The sequence below is a fragment of the Hippocampus comes genome, unplaced genomic scaffold, assembly GCF_001891065.2.
Source record: "Hippocampus comes isolate QL1 unplaced genomic scaffold, H_comes_QL1_v1.1 scaffold273, whole genome shotgun sequence".
Taxonomy (NCBI): Eukaryota; Metazoa; Chordata; class Actinopteri; order Syngnathiformes; family Syngnathidae; genus Hippocampus; species Hippocampus comes.
In genome coordinates this window covers 1-6,671 of record NW_017806075.1, presented here as the reverse complement: position 1 = coordinate 6,671, position 6,671 = coordinate 1, and the positions used below count along the sequence as shown (strand labels likewise).

The 6,671-nt window shown below is 42.7% G+C and overlaps 1 long non-coding RNA gene across 1 annotated transcript; it reads left to right on the top strand.

Moving 5' to 3' along the window:
* The first annotated feature begins 5,253 nt into the window (after window positions 1-5,253).
* Window positions 5,254-6,319, top strand: LOC109530688 (uncharacterized). Its single transcript, XR_002171050.1, has 2 exons — window positions 5,254-5,335; window positions 5,529-6,319. It is a non-coding gene; the product is annotated as an uncharacterized LOC109530688 (long non-coding RNA).
* The last annotated feature ends 352 nt before the right edge of the window (window positions 6,320-6,671 follow it).

Here is a 6,671-nt window from a genome sequence, read left to right as displayed (position 1 = left end):
CCGGCGGCGGCTTGTGTCCGCCGGCCACCATTTTGTCGGAGTTTCCCTCGGAGGTGCCCGTCGGGGTCTGCTGCCTCAACTACTCGGGTTCCACGCTGGGCCTCGTTCCCTGGTCTCATCTGACCAACCACTCTGACCTTCGTATTGTGGATCTCTCCAGGTGCAACATCACCTCCCTGGAGGTCTCGACCGTGGGGGCATCTCTATTGGAAAAAGTCTACTTAGCGCGGAATGGAATTGCAGCTTTACCGCCCGACTTCCTGGCGGGACAGCCCCAGCTTGAGGTGCTAGACCTGAGCGGGAACTCGCTGGAGGAGCTCCCCGAGGGATTCCTGCAGGACTCGAATAACCTGCTACGGTTAGACCTGCAAGAGAACCGTCTGCGATCCTTGCCCGCGTCGGTGCTCCAGAGGCCCGTCCTCAGGAGCCTGGAGCTAGACGGGAACCCCTGGGAGTGCTCCTGCTCCTTCTTGGAAGTCCTGGAGGCGGAGGAGCTAGCAAGGAACCTGACATGCGCGGCGCCGTGGACCCTGGCAGGCCGGGCGGCGCGCTCGGCCAAACTGAGTGATGCATGCCGGCCGGCCAGCCTCACCGTGCTCTTCATCGCACTCCCAATGGTCATCCTCGCCACCCTACTGTTGTGCTGGTGCTGCGGGAGGAGGAGGAAGGAGGCCCCCACATTCGGGGTATCGAAGAAACGGAATCCCAGCTCCAGAGGCACCGGGCCCAAGGTGGAAAGCGGGCCGCCGCAGGAATTGTCAGATCCCGTCGGAGAAGGAATCCTGATCCCGGTTTCTAAGATGATGGGAAGCACCAATGAAGACCAGGAACTCCCCCTGGGTTCCGTGGAGTCCCTCCACTCAGGTTCCAAGGGGAGGAGGCCCAGCAAGTCAGAATTGGACGCTGTTAGCGTGACAGAAGTTTTGAAAGATTCAAACGACCGGGAGAAAGCATACATGACTCAGTCCACTGAATACTACAGCCTGGTGCCGGGAATCCATCTGGACGACTCAGATCATGAGGGCTGACAATGCAAAATCAATCTCCATTTTTTTTTTCCCTAAAATTATTTTGTAAAACTACGCTAATCACTGGAAGTAGCGTGAAGGAGTTGTTAGCGCATGTTCCTCACATTTCTGAGGTTCAGAATTAAAAACACCACACTTGTGTCCGCGTGTGAGCCCCTTGTGAAATTTGCCCCACTTTTAGATCAAACCCAGCTGAGACTATGTGAGCGTTCATGTAATTAGAGTTTACACAACTTTGAATTTCACTGGATGAACGGTTTGCGTTTAACTACATCTTACAGGGAAATGGCTTCTCTCAGTGCAAGCACATCTTATTGGGCAAGTAAAAGCGGAATACCTTTTATTGAGCAAATTTTGGCTTGAAGTTGAAATGATGTTGGGGTGATATTTGCTCCAAATCTAAGTGTATCAAGTGCTGCCTTCATCACTGAAAATTGTTTTATTGTCCTGACTGGTTATCTCGGGGCTCTGCTTCTGCAAGTAAGCCTCTCACGTGGTCACACAAGCTCTAGCACAGCCCCAGTCGTCATTGCACCAGAAATATACGGGGCGGGATTTCCACTTGCATGAAACAGAAAATTGGGTGTCCAAAGAAACCTGGATACTGTTTTGAAGTATGAAAAAAAAAATCATAATACGGCTCCATGAAACAACATAGAGACATATATTCCGACTCTACTTTTTCTACTTTCAGTTTTGGATGCTATCCTTACTTACTTTGAGACTTGTTTGAAGAGAGATTAACGTCAAGACTCCAAAGACCTATGAAGTGGATGAAGCATTTTATTTTATTGTCCTTTAGCGAGCACAACGCACTGATTACATCTTCCCACAGCACTCAAATGGCAAAAGGCCGCCTTAGGTAGCTCATGAACAATCCTGCTCATTTCCTTGAGGTGCCACATCTGAGCCGCGCGCTGATGCACATGAGTGCGTCATGCCAGAACTCGCCGTGGCGGTTTATGCTTTGTCAGCTCTCACATTTCTGGTTGTGCAGCTCGAACGATGCCTGACACTTCCCAGATGGAAACCAAGCAGAAACAAGTCAAACTGGAATGCTTCTGGTGCCTCTCAAATGGTGGAAAGGTGATAGGTGCAAGCATTAAATACGTCATATATTGCAGTTACTTTTTTCTGGCGGTAGGAGGCGTATATGAGTCTTTTCAGGTCAGGAATGCATGACTGGTATTTGTGGTTAAAGTTTGGAAGCAATCGGACAAAACTCCTAGGACGAGTTCGTCCCTTCTTGTATCTTTTTGGGCATGACTTGTTTCGACTTTTTTGTGGCTCAACTCATGATAGACAATGCTGTCAAATTTCATGTTGTTCAGTTAAACTGACTATGAGGTCTTGGTTATGTGGCGAGTCATCAAACTTTGTCGCCTGCATGTCACAAACATGAGATCTTGAGACTTTTTCTGTGGGTTGACTCATCATTAGGATGCCCACCAAATTTCTTAGTTTCTTAGGACAACCGGCTTTGGGAACTGAATTTTTTGATAGTGTTTAGTTAGTGGCAACTCATCCAAGTTAGCCACTATGTTTCAAACCGAAATAGCAGACTTCCTACATCTTTTTGAGCATGGCTTATTTTGTCGGTCTAACATGAAGGACATGTCCACGAAAATTTCATATGCTCAGTGTAGCTGGCGACAGGTGCTTAATTTATTGGAGGCTGAGGTGGCTTCATCATAAAATTCGCAGAGCAGAGCAAGGATGATTTACAGCAGGAGTCAAGGTAACCATGTGAAAACCAAACAAGAGTGTTGAGAGTGGCGACAATGACGAAAGAGCAAAAGTGGAATGCGATGGACCGTGGGGCGTTTACGTTTGCACTGCTCTTATCTCGGTGATGGACAGCAGTTGAAATCATATTCAAACACACGCTGCACATATAACAACGTGATTATTTACAATGTAAAAATGTAAATGAATTTTCCAGGGTGAGAGACCAAGCCCTGAAATAGCCAAAATGTGCAAGTAAACCCTAATTATACTCCAAACAATGATTCCAAAATACGTTAATATAATTTCAAACTCTTCTTGCATTAGCCTTTAAAAAGAAATTACAAACGATCGCTAAACAATTTGTAATTACTACTTTCCTAATAGCCGCTTCAACAACTAGGATCCGCAACAGAGCGCGTCACGAGACATTTCTCTCAAGTTAACTGGAACAGTTTGGGATACAGAGTAGATTGCATCTTAAGGCTTTTCCAAAGTTTGGTTAAAAACAACTCAGATTTGTGATAGCACGTTTTGGGCTCATCCCAAAGTTGTAATGGAAAAAGAAATTGGATTTGGGATAAATTGCATCTTAAGGGTTTTCCCCAAATAGTAGTGGGATAACTTAGATTTGTTCTGGAACAGCACCTCAAGGCTTTTCCCGATATTGTTGCAGAAACAATGACAAGTCCTGATTGAGCATGTCTGAAAGCGCCTTTTTTGGGAATTTGTTGGGGAAGCTATTTAGATTTGCCACAGAACGCACCTAGAGGCTTTTCCGAGTCACATTTTGAATACCATGAGCTCAAATTGTTCCAACTTGCAAGTAAACAGTGCTTTCAGTTATATTTTTAAACATCTCCCGATTTTCAGCGATATTCTTCATTTTCTTTTCCACTTCCGATTTAGGTTGTTTAATTTCACACTCGATGGATGGCACTTCAGAGTAGGCCTTTTTTGAGGCTAAATAAATGTGATGCACATATTCAAAAGACAGAGCTCACCTGCAGGATGTAGTGTTCCGAGTGTGCTGTTGGAAAGTATGGCACATAAAGAGCATAGGAGTGACATCTAGTGGTAACAAATGTATCCCTTGCAGGCATCAATTTGTATTTTTTTTTTAAAACTTATTTAAACATTTCTTTAAGTATTACAATTCCAATGCAGCTATATATACACACTAAATACACCATACTAATCGTTGCAATGCATACATAACTAAATAAGACCAATATGTTCTAATGAATCTAATCGTAGATTCTAAATATAAATGAAAATGAATCTACAAGCATCCTTTGAGGAGCCCACACTTTTATCCGCATAAAATAAATGAGTAAATAAGCAAAAGTATCTGTTTTGTAATCCTGATCTTCTAACGACACACTTAAATATTGTGCAGTCGCCTGGCAACCTGGTTGCTGTGATTATTCTCTTTTTATGCCGCATCTGTATCCTGAAAGAAGAAATACAGAACTGTACTATTGTGTTTTGTAGTTTTGGATAAAAATGCAGATTTTTTTGTATATTACTACGTTCGGTCATGCCTGTTTGTTTTGCCACATATTTAAGGACTGACATGCTGCCTCGTCTCTTGTTGGTTTATTGACCTTGCTCGTTGTTGTGCTTCAAGTGTTGTATTTTTGACCTTTCGATATCTTTCTCGTTTTGTCATAGAACTTTGTAAACATTTTCATTATTTTTTTTTATCGATCTTGATATTTGGTTTCATGTTATTGGACTTGAGATATTTCGTTTGTGTATTCCCGGTGTTCTCTTGTACCTTGCCTTCACAAGCACTTTTTGTTTTATGTCTTGGTTTTTTTTTTCTGGCTCCTTGTGGCCAGGCAAGCAAATAGTGCTAATAAGTTAGCTTGGTGTGAAACTGATTAAAGTACATATCCGGATAAAAAATATCTTTTATGAGCTTTTTTCTTGTTCAAGCCAATACATACAGTATTGTTGTGGAAAATAATTTAGCATGTACCCAGCATAGTATGTTTTGGTTGTTTATTGTGGCCACCTACTTTTGAACACTGATCACTGAAAATTCTCTGTGAACCTCAAACATGACAGATTTTGACTGAGGAGAGCCCAAAAGATCCTTTGCTTTCAAGACAGTTTGATTGCCTCCCCTGACTACTAAAAACTCAATGTTTAAATTGTACATTATTTTGTTTAAAAGCAAGAATTTCAGTTTCATATTGGTGAAATGTGTACTGCACTACGGAGCCTGCATCTAGAATGTTGGTGGTGGCCACACAACAGTGGCATACTGGTCCAGGGCCATAAGGCAATTGGGCCACCATTAATGTCGGATCCTGTATCATTTTCCTGTAGTTTGTACCATTACGTCGGAGCATCTGGTAACATTAAAATAGATGTGAATGACTTTTGAGCGGAACTTGGAAGAGATGCAACATGATGCCAGCATAGTGAAGCCAGAGGTGGTGGGCGTGGCCAATGTGGTTGCAGATTTGCGTCACAGTGGATGTTGTTGCAAGAAGGCTGCTGCAGGCTTCAAGATTGTGTTCGGGGGCGGGACAAGCATGACAGTGGAAATCAGGATGATCTTAATATATACGGTCGCTTTTATTTTCCACCTCTTGTATTGACATCATTGTCCGTGAATACTTGTTTTTCTTTCTCCACTCTGTTTTTTGGGGAAATGTTTAACTGCTTGCTTCTGCCACAAATCTTCCTTTTTATTGCCTCAAGTGCTATGGCAAAATAATGAAAAATTACCCAGCTTTTTTGATGCAAATAACATGCATGAAGACATCACAGACACTTGTAGAAGGGTGTCCAGTCGATATGGATGATATGAAAGTCTAGTGGACGCGGGCTGTGAAAAGGCGAACCGCTGATGTGAAATTAGTTTGAGTGTCGCAACTGGTAAATTTTCCCATGGATGCTGGAACGAGCAGATAATGGGTACGTTGACAATGCATTTTATTTGTGTGTGGAAACATGAAGGAAAATAACAAATGGGATTTTGCTTGTATCGCGCTTTTGAAGGCACTCAAAGCACTTGAACAATCCTCATCAGCATCAGGACCAAGTTGGGGCTTTGGTATTTTGCTCAAGGACCCTTGAGCATGGTCACTTGGGCCTTCAGGCTGGAAAATGACCATAACACCACCTCATCCCCATAAGGACTCCGATTGTGCTGTTGTCAAGGTTTCACTGAAGGTTTATGTCATGGGACCAACTGATGTGTGTCAGGAGGTCAGAGATTACTTTTTGGAAGCGGTACCAGACTGACTGTGGAGACTCGTAAGTTTGGCTTTGATGTATCGCAACCCGAATTGTGTCACTACCTCATAGAGATGAAATAAAACAACATAAAATGCAGTTTTTGTGTCCGTTTTTTAAAACCGCGAAGCCTATTGAGTTTGCAGCTTCACAACAGATCTCAGGAGGTTCTTGTATAGGAAGTAACTAATGTGTGACAGGATACAGGTTACTTTTTGGAGGTGGAATCAGATTGACAGTGGAAACCTGTAAGTGGGATTTATTTATTTTTTTGGAAGATAATTAATTAGTTTTGTTTGAATTAAAATCAGAAACAGAAAATTTGCTAGTTCACTTTTTTTTGTTTGTTTGAGACTCACATTATCTTAAATGTTTAGTCGATCTTTGGATGTGGAACCAGATTAAGTGTTGACCCTTGTGAGTGGAAACATGGCAAAGTCTATTTGGCGGCTCAAGAAAATGAAATTTGGGGATTTGCTCGTTCCATGTTGACATGCTTTGTGTCAAACTTTCACAAGCTCTGTCACGAACTTAATATGAAAGCTATTGTGTCATATTAGACATGTCAGGACCCAGCAGGTTTCCTCAAAACTACAAGTAAACACCATAACCCATAATGGATCACCGGAAAAAAAAAATCTAAATGGTTGTTTTATTTCCAGATTC